This window comes from Aegilops tauschii, chromosome 2, assembly GCF_002575655.3.
Source record: "Aegilops tauschii subsp. strangulata cultivar AL8/78 chromosome 2, Aet v6.0, whole genome shotgun sequence".
NCBI lineage: Eukaryota > Viridiplantae > Streptophyta > Magnoliopsida > Poales > Poaceae > Aegilops > Aegilops tauschii.
The window spans coordinates 295,265,627-295,288,432 of record NC_053036.3 but is presented as its reverse complement, the minus strand read 5'-3'; the positions used below and the strand labels follow the sequence as shown (position 1 = coordinate 295,288,432).

The 22,806-nt window shown below is 39.4% G+C and overlaps 1 long non-coding RNA gene and 1 other non-coding gene across 2 annotated transcripts; one reads left to right on the top strand and one right to left on the bottom strand.

The window, feature by feature from the left end:
• Positions 1–471: 471 nt before the first annotated feature.
• On the bottom strand, positions 472–5,970 carry LOC120973294 (uncharacterized). Its single transcript, XR_012202535.1, has 2 exons — positions 2,663–5,970; positions 472–2,081 (listed from the first exon to the last, which is right to left on the bottom strand). It is a non-coding gene; the product is annotated as an uncharacterized lncRNA (long non-coding RNA).
• Positions 3,748–3,854, top strand: LOC120975073 (small nucleolar RNA R71). Its single transcript, XR_005770915.1, has one exon. It is a non-coding gene; the product is annotated as a small nucleolar RNA R71 (small nucleolar RNA).
• Positions 5,971–22,806: the final 16,836 nt, after the last annotated feature.

The following is a 22,806-nucleotide window of genomic DNA, read 5'->3' as shown; positions in this document are numbered from 1 at the left end:
TTTGAGGGGTTTGTTCGGGGTATCTTCACCTCGTCCGGAACCACAATTAATTTCCCCTCAACCTACTGCACCTATTGAAAATATTGAATATGAAATTCCTTCGTGTATGATAGAACAACTGTGATCAATTGAAGGTACAGTGGGATATTTCACCCGAACTGCGAGTGTCGTCTTCCCCACAGGGACTAGGCGACGATGACTATGCTCAACTAAATCTAGGTAACACAATTTTAAGAAATGAATGCAAAAATATAAAACCTAAACTAACAAGGTCGTTCCCAAAGATCGTCGACAAAGAAAATGCAAACAGCAAGGGTAGATTCAGATTTGACTCAATATCTTTTTGGTGCTTTCCTAGCACTTGAGAAATAGAAACTACAGGAGGACAACTTCAACAAAGGGAACTAACAAGACAAGAACACATATATGTATATAAAACTAGCAAGTATAAGACACACGGAAGGAACAAGATTAGGGACAGAATACAATTATTTCACATCACATATACATGTCACATATGTCACTGGTACATAGCTAGCACATTGAACTTGAGATTAAAAACAATCACACCTCTGACTTCACAAAGAGCAGTCTCACTACAAAATAAAATCACAGGTAGTAATCTGAATTTATACAACCCACGAACTGATAGTCACATATAAATCTAGCACAAAACAGTTTGCAATTGAACAAGTCTCAACACTAATTGTTCACTGAACACAACAATATGTTTTTTATGAATTACACACACACACACACAAGGAGGAGCAGAAGGAGGAGGTTTAGAGCAGAGGTTCTGCAAGGGGGCGCAGGAGAGAACAAGCAGCAGTAGTTTTGGGGAGAAGAGAGCGGCAGCATCAAGGTTTGGGAAGAAGAAGCAGCAGGAGTGCAAGGAGAGATGGGACACCAGCAAAGGAAAGGAGTAGTAGCAGCAGTGTGGAGGCGCCGGGGAGAAGAGAGCAGCAGCAGTTTGAGGCAAGTGAAGAAGAGTAGCAGCAAGGTGCGTTGAGAGAGAGTCGCTGGTGGTGTGGCGTGGCTAAGGAAGATGCAGCGGATGGTGGTGGTGATGCGGTGCTGGCAGCGGTGGGTGGTGGAGATGTCGTGGTGGAGATGGAGTGGATAGATGGCTGGGTGACGCACCGCCACGCCGGCCTGGCCGTGGCAGCGGCTGGAGGTGGAGAAGGAGGGGTGAGGGAGAGTGAGATGTGCCAGGCCAGAAGGGATCGAATGATGTGGCTAGGGATTTTGTTCCCCTCTCTGATCTACCACTTTTCTGATTTGGCCCTTCTCCTTCTATACTTTTAGCAAAAGATGATCCCTTCTCTTCTTCAGCTAGCCCCCTGGTTACTTCTTTTCATCTCACAAGTCTCTTCTTTCTTCTCTTCTCTTCTTCACTCTTCTCGATAGCCTCATAGACGAAATCTTGATGATTATTAGTGCCTTTGCGCACATTTCTGCAAGATAGACCAAAGACTAGTAAATGATCCTTTTTATGATTATCAAGCAACATTCACTCAATCATGGCAAGAGTGGACGAATATATCACAATAGATGCTATATTGAGTACCAAAATTATGTATATGAAATGTGCTTATCAAGTTCCCCCATACTTAAATCTTTTCTTGTCCTCAAGCAAAGGCATATGACAAGAGCAAGAATGTGAACAGTGAGCTGAGTAAAGAATGTCCTGGTAAAATACATCTCCAAACAATGCATGCTTTGGACTTAGCTAGTGAAAATTGATGGTTAAGAGTGCTACAAAGCAGTCGGATACTAGTAAGCATGACCATTTTAAACTTTTACAATGATAAAAGAGGATCAACAAGTTTAAATGATGACTGTGCCAAATGGTTCCTAAAGAGAGCATGATCCCGAGAACAAAAAGAACTAGAAGTAATTCCTGTGATCAAATCACTTATTGAATTTGAAGGTAGCAACAATGATAATATTTTACCGGTCTCACCAAAGGAACATACCACCGATCCCGAGAATATGGTATACACCTGGCTCGACCAATTATTATTATTTTTGTTTGTCTCCCCAAACGAACATACCACCGATCCAGAGAACATGGTATACACCTGGTTTGACAATTACAATTTTTATTATTAAGTACTGCCCAAGCTAACCTGATTTCACATGCCACCGATCCACGGAACATGACATGCTACTATAGGTAGTCAGACTTATTTATTCATTATTACTTATCTTAAATGAACAACGGATAAGCACAAAAACAGGAATCATCACTTCTCCATGTCTGGTTCACGTGCTACCGATCCAGGGAACATAGCATACTAGTCCATAGTGGTAAAGTGATTGCTCTCAATGGGAACACAATAGGCACAAACTCATCATCTAACACTTAATGATCTAAGTGTATCAAGGTAAAAGCAGAAAATGATTAAGTTTACTAGTGCACTAGGGATTTGAGCACTCAAAACTAATAGCTTTCACTACTTTCAACAAAGCAAACAGGGTGTAGATCACTAGTTTACAAGGCATTCAACAATCAGTTCGCATATTCTCATCAGGCACCATATGTCAAAGGTGAAATTCAGCGGGACAACATTTAAGAAATGGCACAAGCAACCCAAATAGAAATTTAATTCGGCAAGCATCAATGGATGATGATTTCAAAATGGGTCATGAAACAGCTCACCAGGCTTTGATGATGTAGCACTCGCTCGATCACCTCACCAACTGCAGCTCCTCTCCTTTTGCTTCCTCATACATGCTCCATCTTCGCTCTTCCTCATGTGTGCACATTGCTTCTCCTTATCACCATGCCGTGAATCCACCAGGATCCCATGGGATGTCATCTCGAACTTGGTCAGCCCGCAATGAATGGTGCACAAGAGTAAACCTGAAAGAACACTCAACAACCAAGCCAATACAAATGATAGGGACAATGCCCTCTAAGTCATCAATAGAGTATCCTATCAAATAAGCATATCTATTGAACATATGATAAATAGATATCATCAATAAATCGCATGGTGCATAGGCAGTATCCATGATATGGCATATATATCTTGTCGAGAAAGCTGATATCATACCTGAGATACTTGGGAAGAAACTTCAGGACTACCTCAATTGAAGATACCAAGTGAGGTGTGGTAGTAGAAATTTCCACCGGACTCATGTCAACAAGTGAAATAGTAGAGCTTGGCTCCTTGACATCTCAATCCACCTCATCATAATTAACCATGAAGCTCTCCATCTTAGGCTCAAGTGTTGAGGAATCAATGCGTCTAACATCATTGAAATTGAACTTCTCCATATCTGGCTCTAGCAGCACATGATCAATATCAACCAAAGGTGACTCCTCAATATAAAAAACAACTAACTGCAGCTCTGGCTCATCCATGGAAGAATCATCACAATGAAAACAAAATCTCCAACACTAGTATCCATATGATCTAAAGTGTGTGTGTCAACTAGGATGGTGTCATCATCATCAAAGATAATCCATGAAAGCTCAATCTTGTTACATGGAGAAACTGGTTCCGACTTTTGTGTAAGAGATTCTTGCTGAGATGAAGTGATTTGTTGCAAACAAGGAACTGAATCAGAGATGGGCTTCTCATTGTACCACTGAAGTTGGTGGAAGGCTATACTCTCAATCAGCAGAAAAGCATCATCAAGTGTCTTGTTTGTAATAGCTCCACCCGCTGCCATATCGACGTAAGATCGAGTGTCCGAAGTCAATCCTCTATAGAATATATGTAACTCTAACCATCTCTCAAGCCCGTGGTTAGGACATCTCCTGATAAAGCCTTGCATCTCTCCCAAGCATCATACAAGCTCTCGTATTCACGCTGAACAAAATTGAAGATCTCATCTCGAATCGCAGACTGCTTGTGTAGTGGGAAATATCTATCCAAGAAAGCTCATGATATCTCATTCCAACTGTATGACCTTGATGGCAAGGATCGATACCAAGCACGAGCATCATCACGGAGAGAGAATGTGAACAACCTGCACATGATTGCATCTTGAGGAACTCCATGGTACTTGACTATATCTGAATACTCCATGACTCGGTGTAAGTGCTCATAGGGATCCTCAGTAGGCAGTCCTCCAAACTGTTGTTGTTGAACCAAAGCAATAAGACTAGGTTTCAACTCGAAGTTCTCTGCCTCAATAGTTGGCCAAATCGGTCCTGTGATATAGCACCGACTTTTGGGCATCCAAAGATCACGAAGCAATGCCATCTTAACCGAGTGTAACTATAGAACAACCTGCAATTAGTTCAGATTTCCTACAAACACTCATAAATAGTAAACACTAGTCAGAAAGTTAGTATCCTAATAAGCCGAAGCAACAAAAAGTAAAAAGGTAAAAGAAGCACAGAAATAAATTTGAATGGAAATTTAAACAAAAACTATACTAAGCCTAGCCTATAGCTTCACACAATCGTTCGACGCTAGTCCCCGGCAACGGTGCCAAAATGATCAATTGAAGGTACAGTGGGATATTTCGCCCGAACTGCGAGTGTCGTGTTCCCCACAGGGACTAGGCGACGATGACTATGCTCAGCTAAATCTAGGTAACACAATTTTAAGAGACGAATGCAAAAAAAATAAAACCTAAACTAACAAGGTCGTTCCCAAAGATCGTCGACAAAGAAAATGCAAACACCAAGGGTAGATTCAGATTTGACTCAATATCTTTTTGGTGCTTTCCTAGCACTTGAGAAATAGAAACTACAGGAGGACAACTTCAACAAAGGGAACTAACAAGACAAGAACACATATATGTATATAAAACTAGCAAGTATAAGACACACGGAAGGAACAAGATTAGGGACAGAATACAATTATTTCACATCACATATACATGTCACATATGTCACTGGTACATAGCTAGCACATTGAACTTGAGATTAAAAACAATCACACCTCTGACTTCACAAAGAGCGGTCTCACTACAAAATAAAATCACAGGTAGTAATCTGAATTTATACAACCCACGAACTGACAGTCACATATAAATCTAGCACAAAACAGTTTGCAATTGAACAAGTCTCAACACTAATTGTTCACTTAACACAACAATATGTTTTTCATGAATTACACACACACACACAAAAGGAGCAGCAGAAGGAGGAGGTTCAGAGCATAGGTTCAGCAAGGGGGCGCAGGGGAGAAGAAGAAGCAGCAGTTTTGGGGAGAAGAGAGCGGCAGCAGCAAGGTTTGGGAAGAAGAAGCTGCAGGACCGCAAGGAGAGATGGGACAACAGCAAAGGAAAGGAGTTGTAGCAGCAGTGTGGAGGTGCCGGGGAGAAGAGAGCAGCAGCAGTTTGAGGCGAGGGAAGAAGAGCGGCAGCAAGGTGCGTTGAGAGAGAGTCGCTGGTCGTGTGGCGCGGCAAAGGAAGATGCAGCGGATGGTGGTGGTGATGCGGTGCTGGCAGCGGCGGGTGGTGGAGATGGCGTGGTGGAGATGGAGTGGATAGATGGCTGGGTGACGCACCGCCACGTCGGCCTGGCCGTGGCGGCGGCCGGAGGTGGAGAAGGAGGGGTGAGGGAGAGTGAGATGTGCCAGGCCCGAAGGGATCGAATGATGCGGCTAGGGATTTTGTTCCCCTCTCTGATCTGCCACTTTTCTGATTTGGCCCTTCTCCTTCTATACTTTTAGCACAAGATGATCCCTTCTCTTCTTCAGCTAGCCCCCTGGTTACTTCTTTTCATCTCACAAGTCTCTTCTTCCTTCTCTTCTCTTCTTCACTCTTCTCGATAGCCTCATAGACGAAATCTTGACGATTATTAGTGCCTTTGCGCACATTTCTGCAAGATAGACCAAAGACTAGTAAATGATCCTTTTTTATGATTATCAAGCAACATTCAATCAATCATGGCAAGAGTGGACGAATATATCACAATAGATGCTATATTGAGTACCAAAATTATGTATATGAAATGTGCTTATCAAACTGCTAGCTAATCCTTATGCAGGAGATGGAATGGAACATCCTCATATGCACTTGATACATGTGGAACAAATTTGTGGATTGTTTAAAGCTTGCAGGTTTGCCCAGGGATGATGTTATGAAAAAGTTTTTCCCTCTATCTTTGAAGGGAAAGGCATTGGCATGGTATAGGCTATGCGATGATATTGGATCGTGGAATTGGAATCGTTTGAAATTGGAGTTCCACCAAATTTTTTACCGTATGCATCTAGTTCATCGTGATCGGAATTATATATATATATTTTTTTTGGCCTCGTGAAGGAGAAAGTATCGCTCTAACTTGGGGGAGGCTTAATTCAATGTTATATTCATGCCCCAATCACGAGCTCTCAAGAGAGATTATTATTCAGAACTTTTATGCTCGGCTTTCTCGTAATGATCAAACCATGCTGGATACTTCTTGTGTTGGTTCTTTCATGAAGAAAACTATTGAATTCCGGTGGGATCTTCTGGAAAGAATTAAACGCAACTCTGAAGATTGGGAACTCGACGAAGGTAAAGAGTCAGGTATAAAGCTTAAGTATGATTGTGTTAAATCTTTTATGGATACCGATGCTTTTCAAAAGTTTAGCACTAAATATGGACTTGACTCTGAGATAGTATCTTCCTTTTGTGAATCATTTGCTACTCATGTTGAACTCCCTAAAGAGGAATGGCTTAAATATCACCCACCTATTAAAGAACCAGTACCAGTTAAAGAAGACTATACTCTATAATGTTGATCCAGTTGTTCCTACTGCTTATATTGAAAAAACCCCTTTTCCTGATAGGATAAAGGAAAATGCTAAGGTCTCAACTGTGGTTAACAAAATCTCTGTTAGAACACCTAAACCAGATGAACAAATTATAATTGAACCTAATATTGCTATGGTTAAAGATCTCTTAGAAGAAGATGTGGATGGGCATGTTATTTACCTCTGTGAAGATGCCACTAGAATTGCCAAACCCGATAAAACGGATAAAAATAGACCAGTTGTTGGTCTGCCTGTCATTTCATTAAAATAGGAGATCACTATTATCATGGTTTATGTGACATGGGTGCTAGTGTGAGTGCTATTCCTCACAAGTTATATCAGGAAATTAGGGAAGAGATATCACCTGTTGAGATAGAAGACATAGATGTTACTATTAACCTTGCAAATAGAGACACAATATCACCAGTTGGGATTGTTAGAGATGTTGAAGTCTTGTGTGGGAAAATAAAATATCCTACTAATTTTCTTGTTCTTGGTACCCCGTAAGATGACTTTTGTCCCATTATTTTTGGTAGACCTTTCTTGAACACAGTTAATGCCAAGATAGATTGTCAGAAACAAACTGTGGGTGTTAGCTTTGGTGATGAGTCTCATGAGTTTAATTTTTCCAAGTTTAGTAGAAACCATCATGAAAAAGAATTGCCTGTTAAGGACGAATTAATTGGTCTTGCTTCTATTGCTGTGCCACCTACTGATCCTTTAGAACAATACTTGCTAGACCATGAAAATGATTTACATATGCATGAAAGAAATGAAATAGATAATATTTTCTTTGAACAACGTCCTCTACTTAAACACAATTTGCCTATTGAAACTCTCGAAGGCCCTCCTCCACCTAATGGTGATCCTGTGTTTGAATTAAAACAATTACCAGACACTTTGAAATATGCTTATCTTGATGAAAAGAAAATATATCCTGTTATTATTAGTGCTAACCTTTCAGAACATGAAGAAGAAAGATTGTTGAAAGTTCTAAGCAAGCACCGAGCTGCTATTGGATATACTCTTGATGATTTAAAGGGCGTTAGTCCCACTCTATGTCAGCACAAAATTAATATGGAACCTGATGCTAAACCCGTTGTTGATCACCAATGTCGACTAAATCCAAAGATGAAAGAGGTGGTAAGAACAGAAATATTAAAACTTCTGGAAGAAGGTATAATTTATCCTATAGCTGATAGTAGATGGGTAAGTCCTGTTCATTGTGTCCTAAGAAAGGAGGTATTACTGTTGTTCCTAATGATAAGAATGAACTTATTCCACAAAGAATTGTTATAGGCTATAGAATGGTAATTGATTTCAGAAAATTAAATAAAGCTACTAGAAAAGATCATTACCCTTTGCCTTTTATTGATCAAATGCTTGAAAGTTTATCTAAGCACACACTTTTGCTTCCTTGATGGATACTGTGGCTATTCACAAATACCTGTTTCTCAACCTGATCAATAAAAGACCACTTTTACTTGTCCTTTTGGAACCGATGCTTATAGACATATGCCTTTTGGTTTATGTAATGCACCTGCTACCTTTCAAGGATGCATGATGGCTATATTCTCTGACTTTTGTGAAAAGATTGTTGAGGTTTTCATGGATGGCTTCTCTATTTATGGGAAGTCTTTTGATGATTGTTTAAGCAATCTTGATCGAGTTTTGCAGAGATGTGAACAAACAAATCTTGTCTTGAATTGGGAGAAGTGCCACTTTATGGTTAATGAAGGCATTGTCTTGGGTCATAAAATTTCTAAAAAAGGTATTGAAGTGGACCAAGCTAAAGTTGATGCAATTGAGAAAATGCCATGTCCTAAGGACATCAAAGGTATTCGTAGTTTCTTAGGTCATGCTGGTTTCTATAGAAGATTTATCAAAGACTTTTCTAAAATTTCTAGGCTTCTTACTAATATTTTGCAAAAGGATATTCCTTTTTTCTTTGATGATGATTGTTTAGAAGCCTTTGAAACACTCAAAAAAGCTTTAATCACTACACGCATAGTTCAACCACCTGATTGGAACTTGCCTTTTGAAATTATGTGTGATGCTAGTGATTATGTTGTTGGTGTTGTTCTAGGACAAAGAGTGGATAAGAAATTGAATGTTATTCACTATGCTAGTAAAACTCTAGACAGTGCTCAAAGAAATTATGCTACTACTGGAAAAGAATTCTTAGCAGTGGTGTTTTCTTGTGATAAGTTTAGACCTATTATTGTTGATTCTAAAGTAACTGTTAACACAGACCATGCTGATATTAAATATCTTATGGAAAAGAAAGATGCTAAACCTAGACTTACTCGTAGGGTTCTCTTGTTACAAGAATTTGATTCGCATATTATTGATAGAAAAGGAGCTGAGAACCCCGTGGCTGATAACTTGTCTAGGCTTGAAAATGTGCCTGATGACCCACTTCCTATTGATGATAGTTTTCCTGATGAGTAGTTAGCTGCAATAAATGTTGCCAATAGTACTCCTTGGTATGCTGGCCATGCTAATTACATTGTTGCTAAATATTTGCCACCTAGCTTTACTTACCAGCAAAAGAAAAAGTTCTTCTATGATTTAAGACATTACTTTTGGGATGACCCACATCTTAATAAAGAAAGAGCAGATGGTATTATTAGACGTTGTGTACCTGAGCATGAACAGGGACAAATCCTATGGAAATGTCACTCCGAACCTTATGGAGGGCATCATGCTGGAGATAGAACTGCTCATAAGCTGTTGCAATCTAGATTTTATTGGCCTACTCTTTTCAAGGATGCTCGTAAGTATGTCTCATGTTGTGACGAATGCCAAAGAATAGGTAATCTTGGTAAGCGTAGAGAAATGCCTATGAACTATTCTCTTGCTGTTGAACCATTTGATATTTGGGGATTTGATTACATGGGACCTTTTCCTTGCTCTAATGGGTATACACACATTTTGGTTGCTATTGATTATGTTACTAAATGGGTAGAAGCTATTCCAACTAGTAGTGCTGATCCCAACTCCTCTATTAAAATGCTCAAGGAAGTTATTTTCCCAAGGTTTGGAGTCCCTAGATATTTAATGACTGATGGTGGTTCACACTTTATTCATGGTGCTTTCCGTAAAATGCTTGCTAAGTATGATGTTAACCATAGAATTGCATCACCTTATCATCCTCAGTCCAGTGGTCAAGTTGAACTTAGCAATAGAGAAATAAAATTAATTTTGCAAAAGACTGTTAATAGGTCCAGGAAGAATTGGTCTAAGAAATTAGATGATGCACTTTGGGCCTATAGAACAGACTATAAAAATCCTATGGGTATGTCTCCTTCTAAAATGGTTTATGGAAAAGCTTGTCATTTGCCTCTTGAGTTAGAACATAAAGCATTTTGGGCAGTTAAAGAACTCAACTATGATTTCAAACTTGCTCTCTATTTGATATTAGCTCACTAGATGAATGGAGAACCCAAGCTTATGAAAATGCAAAGTTATTTGAAGAAAAAGTTAAAAGATGGCATGACAAAAGAATTCAGAAACGTGAGTTTAAAGTTAGAGAATATGTTCTTTGTACAACTCTCGTTTTAGATTCTTTGCAGGGAAGCTCCTCTCGAAATGGGAAGGCCCATATGTCATCGAGGAGGTTTACCGGTCTGGAGCCATCAAAATAAGTAATTCCGAAGGTACTAACCCAAAGGTTGTCAATGGACAACGAATAAAGCATTATATCTCAGGTACGCCCATTAACGTTTAAAGTAATGTTATCCAAACTCTGACACCGGAAGAACACATAAAAGAGTCCCTCCGGAACACTCTAGAATCGTCAAAATAAGGAGGTACGTAATACGGTATGTAAATGGGTCCCGAAAAATCTGCAAAAATATTTTCTGTCAGTTTTGGAATATTTTAGAATTTTGGGAATAAAGAAACTACAAGGAAGCGTTTCCTGGTGGGCACAATACAGCAGGGCGTGCCAGGCAGGTTGTGCCCACCTGGGACACCTCCCGTACTCCGTCTTTCTTCCATATGCTTGTCCTGCAAAATAAAAATTCTATTTATAGTTCCCGAACCTGTTAACCACCATATCACGGAGAAAATCCTCTGTTCTCTTTTCTTGTTGTTTCCGGTCAGGTTTATCAAGCTAAGCATCATGTCTTCCTGCTCCTCCAACCACATGGAAGAAGGTGCTTGGCTAATGAAGATCGAAATGAAGCGGAAGGAAGCAAAGGGAAAATTACCTTCTTCATCACCACCACCATCTTCTTCACCACCAAAGGAGAACTGAGTGTCGGGTATGGACACTCCCCTTAGCTTTCGCCAAGCTTGGGGGAGGTGCCCCGGTATCGTATCCTCCCACTATCTTTTTAATTTTACTTACCTTAGTTCAATCTTTTCCTTCGGTCTTTTCTTCTTTTAGAAGTTTGCTTAGTAATCTATCATTATAATCATGTGAGAGTTATATAATAAAGTTATTTTGAGTTTTTTACTTTCCTTACTTTCATGATGCAAATAAAGAAGATAAATAAGAAAGAAAGAAAAAGGAAAGGAAGTAAATCAATAAGATCATATACTAATCCTATGGTAGGTAATAGCACTACATAAGGAAAAGTATAAGTAAGAAAATTTTATTAGAGATTGACAAACATAGGATTAGTCAATGATGCAACTCATGAAAGAATTAATAAGGGAAGGGAAGATTCACATATAAATAGACTATCCTATAAATCTTTTGTGATTGTGAGCCCTCATCAAAATATTATATGCCAAAATTGTTGACGTTGGACAAGGAAGACGACGTAATGGTTTGTGTATGTTTATATTCACATAGAAGTCATATTGTCATAGATCCTTTAACATGTGATGCTTGCCCCTATCTTTGCTAGCCAAAAATTCCGCACTAAGTAGAGATACTACTTGTGCATCCAAAATCCCCTTAAACCCAAATCTTCTTCAAGTGTCCACCATACCTACCTACGGATTGAACAAGATCCTTCAAGTAAGTTGTCATCGGTGCAAAAAGCAATAAAATTGCTTCTAAAAGTGTTAGATCATTTAGTGTAAGAGAAAATTGAGCGTTAAACGAACTTATGATGGCAAAGCAATAAAAGTGAAGGACTACATAATAAAGGTTGCTATTATAAGGGGCAATATAATGTGACGTTCTTTTGCACTAAGGGATTGAGCATACAAACAAATAAGCGCATGGCAACCTCTGCTTCCCTCTGCGAAGGGCCTATCTTTTACTTTTCAGTATTTACTTTTATGCAAAGAGTCAAAGTTTTTCTCTCTATTCTTTTTTATTTTTCTCCTTTGGCAAGCATCATGTGCTGAGGAAAGATCTAGGCACATATGTCCAGTTGAATATGGGCAGCATGAGTTATTATTGTTGACATCACCCTTGAGGTGAATACGTTGGGAGGCAAAACAATAAGCCCCTATCTTTCTATGTGTCTAGTTGAAACATTTTGCTCATGTGTACGCGGTGAGTGTTAGCAATCATAGAAGACTATATGATGGTTGAGTATGTGGAGCTCTTACTTAGACTCCGTTGAATAAGTTGAATTGCAATTGCTTGGTGACTAAGAACATAGGTTGTTGGGTTTCAAGAGAGTTCATTGTTTAAACCTTAACATGTGAATTGGTTGCCACTACAACATGAGAAATTTTATGAGAAAGAATTGCTGTTATGATGCTAGGAAAAGTGATTGAAACTGTCATTGATCAAACTTATGCACTTTGCTAGCATTCACACTTCATAAATTATTTATTTTATCATTAACACTTCATAAAAGTGTTAGATCATTTAGTATAAGAGAAAATTGAGCGTTGTACGAACTTGGATGACAAAGAATAAAAGCGACAGACTACATAATAAAGGATGTCATCTTAAAGGGCAATACAACATGACATTCTCTTGCACTAAGGGATTGAGCATGCAAACAAATAAGCGCATGGCAACCTCTGCTTCCCTCTGCGAAGGGCCTATCTCTTACTTTTATGTATTTACTTTTATGCAAGAGTCAAAGTTTTCCTGCTATTTCCTTTTTATTTATTCTTTTGGCAAGCATCATGTGGTGAGGAAAGATCTAGGCACATATGTCCAGTTGAATATAAATAGCATGAGTTATTACTGTTGGCATCACCCTTGAGGTGAGTAAGTTGGGAGGCGAAATTATGAGCCCCTATCTTTCTATGTGTTCGGTTGAAACGTTTTGCTTATGGGTACAAGGTGAGTGTTAGCAATCATAAAAGACTATATGATGGTTGAGTATGTGGACTTGCTTAAGAGCTCCGATACGTGACCCTTCCTGAAAAGATGATGAATTATAGTTGCAAAGTTGACTGAGAACATAGTTTGTTGGTTTCTAATAGAGTTTTTGCTTTATACTTCGATGGTGTGATGAACTATTACTTATTCATGGGAAGTGTATGATGCAAGTTCTATGATAAAAGTCCTATGTTTAAATTTTTGGCTGTTATAATAATCAACATGATGCTTCAATGTCCGTATTTTATTTTTATCGAGACCTCTTTCTCACAGCATGCGGACATGCTTCTCGATTTCGGTTTTCGCTTGAGGACAAGCGAGGTCTAAGCTTGGGGGAGTTGATACGTCCATTTTGCATCATGTTTTCTTACTGTTATTTATAATGTTTTTATCCATAATAATGCTTTTTGGAGTAATTCTAATGCCTTTTCTCTCATAATTTGCAAGGTACACAGCAAGAGGGAGAATTTCGGCAGCTGGAAATCTGGACCTGAAAAAGCTACGTCAGGCCACCTATTCTGCACAACTCCAAATGGGCTGAAACTTCACGGAGATTTTTTATGGAATAAATAAGAAATATTCGATCCAATAAGTACCAGAGGGGAGCCACCAGGTGGGCACAACCCACCTGGGCGCGCCAGGCCCCCCTGGCGTGCCCTGGTGGGTTGTGGCCTCCTCGGCCCACCTCTGGTGCCCATCTTCTGGTATATAAGTGGTTTTGACCTAGAAAAAATTAGAATAATACTTTCGGGATGGAGCGCCGCCATCTCGAGTCAGAACTTGGGCAGGAGCACTTTTGCCCTCCGGTGGAGCGATTCTGCCGGGGGAACTTCCCTCCCGGAGGGGGAAATCATCGTCATCATCATCACCAACAACTCTCCCATCTTGGGGAGGGCAATATCCATCAACATCTTCACCAGCACCATCTCATCTCAAACCCTAGTTCATCTCTTGTATTCAATCTTGTTACCGGAACTATAGATTGGTGCTAGGGGGTGACTAGTAGTGTTGATTACATCTTGTAGTTGATTACTATATGGTTTATTTGGTGGAAGATTATATGTTCAGATCCATTATGCATATTAATACCCCTCTGATCATGAGCATGGTTGTTGTTTGTGAGTAGTTACCTTTGTTCTTGAGGTCACGGGATAAATCATGTTGCAAGTAATCATGTGAATTTGATATGTGTTTGATATTTTGATAGTATGTATGTTGTGATTCCCTTAGTGGTGTCATGTGAACATCGACTACATGAAACTTCACCATATTTGGGCCTAAGGGAATGCATTGTGGAGTAGAAATTAGATGGTGCGTTGCGAGAGTGATAGAAGCTTAAACCCCAGTTTATGCGCTATTCCGTAAGGGACCGATTGGATCCAAAAGTTTAATGCTATGGTTAGAATTTATTCTTAATAATTTTGTCATAGTTGCGGATGCTTGCGGGAGGGTTAATCATAAGTAGGAGGTTTGTTCAAGTAAGAACAACACCTAAGCACCGGTCCACCCACATATCAAATTATCAAAGTAGCAAACACAAATCAAACCAACATGATGAAAGTGACTAGATGAAATTCTCATGTACCCTCAAGAACGCTTTGCTTATTATAAGAGACCTTTTTGGCCTGTCCTTTGCCTCAAAAGGATTGGGCTACCTTGCTGCATACTTATTTCTACTATTGTTACCTGCTCGTTACAAATTATCTTGCTATCAAACTACTCGCTACTTACATTTTCAGCACTTGCAGACACGACCTTACTGAAAACTACTTGTCATTTCCTTCTGCTCCTCGTTGGGTTTGACACTCTTACTTATCGAAAAGAGCTACAATTGATCCCCTATACTTGTGGGTCATCAAACTCCTTGCTCTTGTGCTTCAAATGATAGTCTCCCCAACACTCAACTCTCTCTCACAGATTTGGATTTGGTGGAAAGATGATTTAAGTGGAAAGGAACTTGGGGAAGGCTAGAGATCAAGATTCTTGTGGTTGGATTGGAATATCTTGGTCTTAACACATGAGTAGGTGGTTCTCTCTCAGAAATGAATGCTGGAAGTGTAGGCACGTTCTGATGGCTTTCTCCCCGAATGGAGGAAGGGCGGACGGGTATATATAGCCTCCACACAAAATCTAACCGTTACACACAATTTACCAAACTCGGTGGGACCGAATACTCAAACTCGGTCAGAACGATTTAGTTCACAATGTGAACGTTAGGAATTTCGGTGGGACCGACATGCCAACTCGATGGAACCGATTTCATTAGGGTTAGGGCATAACGTAATCTCCGTGAGACTGATCACATGAACTCGGTGAGACTGATTTCTGTAATAGGCAAACAGAGAGTTGGTCAGGCCAAAACATTACGAAAAGGAAACAGAGAGTTTGCATTGCGAACTCGGTGGGACCGATCGCTCATCTCGGTTAGACCGAAACATTACGAAGGGAAACAGAGAGTTTCCAATCCCATCTCGGTGAGACCGAGATCCCTATCGGTGAGAACGAACTGATTAGGGTTTCTGGCTATGGCTATGTCAAATGAACTCGGTGGCGCCGGATAGATCAAATCGGTGGGGCCGAGTTTGACTTTTGGTTTGGGACATATGTGGATATGAGAAAGTGGTTGAGGGCTTTTGGAGCATATCACTAACCATTTTGAGCAAGCAAGCCATTAAGCAACACCTCATCCCCTTTTAATAGTATTGGCTTTCCTACGGACTCAATGTGATCTTGGATCACTAAAATGAAAATGTAGAGTCTTGAGCTTGAGCCAATATGTGTCCTTAGCATTTTGATGGGTCCACATCTTTAGTCCATGCCATGCTAATCATTGAACTTTCTGAAATGATCATCTTGAAGGAGTATTAGTTCAATGAGCTATATGTTGTTAAGAATTACCAAAATCACCCCGGGATTAGTTGCACTTGCACCCTCCGATTCATCTGCCCGAATAATGCCAAACACCGTGAAAACATTCCCAGATGTTTTCCTACTTCGTCTATAACTCGTAGCACTGCGTTAGGTCACCCCTAGCATAGCATACTGTCATGCCATGCTTTCTGTTGCATTTGTATGCCTCTTATTTATTGTTTCTTCCCCCTCCTTTTTCTCCGGTAGACCCAGAGACCACTGCCGATACCCCTGTGATCGACTACACGGACGACGACCCCTCCTCAGCAGAGCAACCAGGCAAGCAAAACCCCCTTGATCATTCCTATATCGCTCATTTCCTTCTCTCTCATGCTTGCATTAGATTTTGCTACTGTATTTGATCGATCCCATTCTGATGCATAGCCCGATTTTGTAACTTGCTATTGTTACCTGCCTGCTTATCCTATATGCTTAGTATACGTGGGTTAGTGATCCACCAGTGACCCCTCACCTTGTCCCTGTTGCCCTCGCTTTATGATCGATGAATCGATCAGCGTGGTCGATGTCCAGAGCCCAACACATCACCTCACACCCCGCTAGTTGTACGACTCTATAGAGCTACTATCGAGTGCCGAGGATGATACCTCATATATCACTTCTGATGAGATCTCTGTAGTGTAGTTAATCAGTTGTGGTCTACGGAGGGTGATTCCTCCTTCACCACTCCCGATAACGACTCTGTCGTGCAACACCTCAAGTGTGAACCCTGGAGGATGATTCCCCCAAGTTCACCTTGATGGCTACATCAAGTGGAATCCATCGAGGGTGATTCCTTGGATTCCCCCTTGGTGTTATGGACACACAATTACTTTGACTTTACCCCCAGAACCATGTTTAAAGATGGGTCGGCCCTGAGGGGTCCCCGCGAGAGTTACTGTTTTTGCGGGACTGGAGGGACAGGCGGTACCACCCCAGTAGAGGTGGACCTATGTTCTCAATAGTCTCTTGTGAGTCGGGTTGACCGTGAGGGTGCTGATGTCGCTTGAAGCTACGTCGGTATTTCCCCAAAGAGGAAGGGATGATGCAGTGATATGTCTCCAACGTATCTGTAATTTATGAAGTACTCATGCTGTTATTTTATCATTCTTGGATGTTTTACAATCATTTTATAGCAACTTTATATCATTTTTTGGACTAACCTATTGACCCAGTGCCGAGTGCCAGTTGATGTTTTTTGATTGTTTTTTACATCGCGGGAAATCAATATCAAACGGAGTCCAAACACCGCGAAACTCCACGGAGATTTTTATGGCCCAGAAGACTCATGATGGGCCAAATAAGCACCTAGGGGGTGCCTCGAGGGGGGCACAACCCACCAGGGCGCGCCAGGCCCCCTGGCACGCCCAGGTGGGTTGTGCCCACCTCGGTGGCCTCCCGTACCCCTTATTTGCACTATAAATTCCCAAATATTCCGAAACCCTTCGGGGTTAACCTAGATCAGAAGTTCCACTGCCGCAAGGTCTCTGTATCCACGAAAACCAATCTAGACCCCGTTCGAGCACCCTGCCGGAGGGGAATCATCTCTGGTGGCCATCTTCATCATCCCGGCGGCCACCACGATGAGGAGGGAGTAGTCCACCCTCGGGGTTGAGGGTTTGTACCAATAGCTATGTGTTTAATCTCTCTCTCATGTTCTTGAGATGTCACAATCTTGATGTATCGTGGGATTTGTTAATATAGTCGGATCATATGGTGTTTTCCCCTCTCTATCTTGTTGTGATGAATTGAGTTTTCCCTTTGAGATTTCGTTGTTATCGGATTGAATACTTTTATGGATTTGAGAACACTTGATATATGTTTTGGCACTCAGCTCGCGGATTCCCGAGGTGACATTGGCTTAATCTATGCATTGGGGTTGATGCACGTTCTTGTCTTTCTTTCTCCGGTAGAAATCTTGGCACTCTTTGAAGTTCTATGTGTTGGATTGAATATTATGAATTTGTTGCTTTGGTGTTATTTTAGTACGAACTCTAGGATAGATCGAACAGAAAGAATAGCTTTGTGTTAATTTAGTACGAACTCTTGAATAGATCGAATGGAAAGAATAGCTTTGAGGTGGTTTCGTACCCTACAAATAATTTATTCTTATGTTCTCTGCTAGATAGGAACTTTGGACTGATTCTTCATCGCACGTTGAGGGATGGTTATGTGATCCAATTATATTGGCATTGTTGAGAGATTGCACTAGTGAAAGTACAGACCCTAGGCCTTGTTTTCAAGCATTGCAATATTGTTTGTGCTTAATTTTGTTATTTGCTACCTTGCTGTTTTTTATTGTTCGTATCACAAAAATCAATATCTACTATCATTACTACACTTTTATCACCATCTCTTTGCTGAACTAGTGCACCTATACAATTTGCCATTGTATTGGGTGTGTTGGGGACACAAGAGATTTCTTGTATTTGATTGCAGGGTTGCTTGAGAGAGACTATCTTCATCCTACGCCTCCCACGGATTGATAAACCTTAGGTCATCCACTTGAGGGAAAATTGCTACTGTCCTACAAAACTCTGCGCTTGGAGGCCCAACACGAGTCTACAAGAATAAAGTTGCGTAGTAGACATCAAGCTCTTTTTTGGCGCCGTTGCCGTGGAGGTGAGTGGTTGAAGGTATATCTTTAGATCTTGCAATCGAATCTTTTAGTTTCTTGTTTTATCACTAGTTTGGTTTATAAAAAGAAAACTACATAAAAAATGGAATTGAGGTTGCATCATATTATTGATCATCTTTATAATGTCTTTCGTGAAAACGATGGAAAGGAAAATTGTGCTCAATTGATAGAAGAAGAATTCTATAAAATGTTTGACAAAAAATATTTGAATGATGAGCATGACTGCAATGTTGTTAGTGTGAATTCTATGAATATCCATGATGCTAATGATATGCAAAGCCATAAGCTTGGGGATGCTATGTTTGATGAAGATGATATTTTTAGTCCCCCAAGATTTGATGTGAAAATTTGTTATAATGGTAGCATGCCTCCTATTTATGATGATTACAATGATGAATGTGGGTTTGGAAGAGTGTCAACTCTATGTAATGAGCCCACTATTTTGGAGGGTGTTGAATCTTATCACAATGATGAAAGTGGATTTGGAGAGGTCATGACTTTATTTAGTGATGATTCCACTATTTTGGAAGAGGTTACAATTGATTATGAGAACAAAGTTGCTATCTATGATGATTATGGTGATGACATGTATGCTATATTGAATAATAATAACCATAAAACTTGTCATCATGATTTTAATTTTCAATCATATGATAGTTATTTTGTTGAGTTTGCTCCCACTACTATTCATGAGAATAATTTTGCTCATGTGGAGAGTAATAAAATTTCTATGCTTATGCATCATGAAATGAATGCTTTATGTGATAGTTATATTGTTGAATTTATTCATGATTCTACTGAAAATTATTATGAGGGAGGAACTTATGCTCGTAGGAATTGCAATAATATCAAGTTTCCTCTCTATGTGTTGAAATTTTTGAAAATATGCTTATTTTGCCTTCCGATGCTAGTTGATTCTCGTTCCCATAAGTTGTTTGCTCACAAAATCCCTATGCATATGAAGTGGGTTAGGCTTAAATGTGCTAGTCATATGCCTCATGTTGCTCTCTTTGTGTTTCAATTCTTATCTTTTATGTGAGCATCAGTGAAATCATCATGCCTAGCTTAAAAGGCATTAAAGAAAAGCGCTTGTTGGGAGACAACCCAACACTTTTACCTCCTGTTTTTATGTGTTCACATGATTATGCTACTATATTGATCATGTTTTATTGCTTTTGTTTCAATAACGTGCCAAGTAAAGCCTTTGGGATAGTGTGGATGATAGTTGACTTGAATCTGTGCAAAAACAGAAACTTTTGCACTCAGTCCAGGAAATTTGAAAATTCACTGGAACGTGCTTTTGATCTAAAATTTTTACACGTGATGGATATAAAAATTCTCTACGTTGTCCTAATTTTTCACAAGTTTTGAAGTAGCGGAAGTATGGCTGGAGTACAGATTACTACAGACTGTTCTGTTTTTGACAGATTCTGTTTTCAATGCATAGTTTGCTTGTTTTATAGTTTCTATGGCTTATATTGCTCAATATAAATTGTGGAAATGATATGCTACAGTAGGCATTGTGTGGAAACAATTATCAATCTTGTCTTTGACAGTACCAAAGTGAAACGGTTTGCTCTTTATCATACTAACCTATCTCACGAAGTTCCGTTAAGTTTTGTGTGATTGAAGTTTTCAAGTTTTGGGTGAGATATCGATATGAGGAGAACAAGGAGTGACAAGACCCTAATCTTTGGGATTCCGAAGGCACCCCAAGGTAATATTCAAGGAAGATCCAAGCAACTAAGCTTGGGGATGCCCCGGAAGGCATCCCCTCTTTCGTCTCCAACAATATCGGTAATCTTACTTGAAGCTATATTTTTATTCGTCACATGATATGAGTTTTACTTGGAGCATCATTTTATTTTGCTAGGATTTTCTTTCTTTATTTATAATAATGTTTTGCATCTTTATTTTCAAAAAAAATGTCAAGGATAGCCTTTACCATGCTTATTTTGCAAGTATACATGTTGATGTTTGAAAACAGAAAGTTTATCGCTGTTGCAAAAATTCCCTAGAAAAGTCAGAATATGATAAAATGTTGAAACATTTTGCACAGTAATCTATGATAAATTTTCTACAGTGTGGTAAAATTTCATAATGTTTGGAGTTGAATATGTATTGATACTCTTGCATTCTTTACAGACTGTACTGTTTTGGCAGATTGCTGTTATGTTTGCATTGTTTGCATATGTTTGCTTGTTTAATGGTTCTATTTGAGGATAGGAGTATTAAATATGAGAGGCATTTAGTATGCAATGTTGAATAATAATTTTAGTGATTTGCTACAGTAGAGAACGATAAGGTTTTTGCATTGGTTTATACTAACTTATCTCACGAGTTCTTGTTGAGTTTTGTGTGGACGAAGTTTTTAAGATTTAGGGAAAACGTGATATAAGAGGAAGTAATGAGATACAAAAGCTCAAGCTTGGGGATGCCCAAGGCACCCCAAGATAATATTTCAAGAAGTCTCAAGCATCTAAGCTTGGAGATGCCCCGGTAGGCATCCCACCTTTCTTCTTCAACAATTATCGGTTAGTATCGGTTGAACCTAAGTTTTTGCTTCTTCACATGATGTATGCTATCCTTGGCGTCATTTTATTTTGTTTTGCTTGCTGTTTTAATAAATTGCTTAGATCTGAAAGTTTTTAAATAAAAAGAGAGTCCTCAAATAGCCACCTATTTACTTAACTACTCGTTTGATCTTCACTTATATCTTTTTGGAGTAGTTTGTCATTTACTCTTGTGCTTCAATTTTATCCTATGAGTAAATTGTTGAATAAATTGAATGTCATGAAGTTGAAATCATATCATGCCTAGTGGTAGCTTCACATCGGGTTTAGAAAGTGAAATCTTTGAGGCTTGACAATCACAATATTTGTCATACAAGCAATTCACGAATAATTAGTATAAGGAAGAGAACTTTCACATACAAATACACTATCATGGAAATCTTTTGTGATTGTGAGCCCCCATTAAAATATTATGTGCAAAAATTGTTGACATTGGACAAGGAAGACAACATAATGGTTTATGTTTGTTCATATTCACATAGAAGTCATATTGTCATAGATCGTTCAACATGTAGCGCTTGCCCCCTATCTTTGCTAGCCAAAAGTTCCGCGCTAAGTAGAGATACTAATTGTGCATCCACAAACCCTTAAACCCAAATCTTATTTTCAAGAGTCCACCATACCTACCTAAGGATTGAGCAAGATCCTTCAAGTAAGTTGTCATCGGTGCAATAAGGCAACAAAAATTGCTTCTAAAAGTGTTAGATCATTTAGTGTAAGAGAAAATTGAGCATTATACGAACTTATGATGGCAAAGCAATAAAAGCGATGGACTGCATAATAAAGGTTGTTATCATAAGGGGCAATATAATGTGACATTCTTTTGCACTAAGGGATTGAGCATACAAACAAATAAGTGCATGGCAATGTCTACTTCCCTCTGTGAAGGGCCTATCTTTTACTTTTCAGTATTTACTTTTGTGCAAAGAGTCAAAGTTTTTCTCTCTATTCCTTTTTATTTTTCTCCTTTGGCAAGCATCATGTGGTGAGGAAAGATCTAGGCACATATGTCCAGTTGAATATGGGCAGCATGAGTTATTATTGTTGACATCACCCTTGAGGTGAATATGTTAGGAGGCAAAACAATAAGCCCCTATCTTTCTATGTGTCCGGTTGAAACGCTTTGCTCATGTGTACGCGGTGAGTGTTGGCAATTATAGAAGACTATATGATGGTTGAGTATGTGGAGCTCTTACTTAGACTCCGTTGAATAAGTTAAATTGCAAATGCTAGGTGACTAAGAACATAGGTTGTTGGGATTCAAGAGAGTTCATTGTTTAAACCTTAACATGTGAATTGGTTGCCACTACAACATGAGAAATTTTATGAGAAAGAATTGTTGTTATGATGCTAGGAAAAGTGATTGAAACTGTCATTGATCAAACTTATGCACTTTGCTAGCATTCACACTTCATAAATTATTTCTTTTATCATTTACCTACTCAAGGACGAGTAGGAATTAAGCTTGGGGATGCTGATACGTCTCCAATGTATCTATAATTTATGAAGTATTCATGCTATAATTTTATCATTCTTGGATGTTTTACAATCATTTTATAGCAACTTTATATCATTTTTGGGACTAACCTATTGACCAAGTGCCCGGTGCCAGTTGCTGTTTTTTGCTTGTTTTTTACATCACAGGAAATCAATATCTAACGGAGTCCAAACACCCCGAGACACCACGGAGATTTTTTATGGGCCAGAAGACTCCTGATGGGACAAATAAGCACCTGGGGG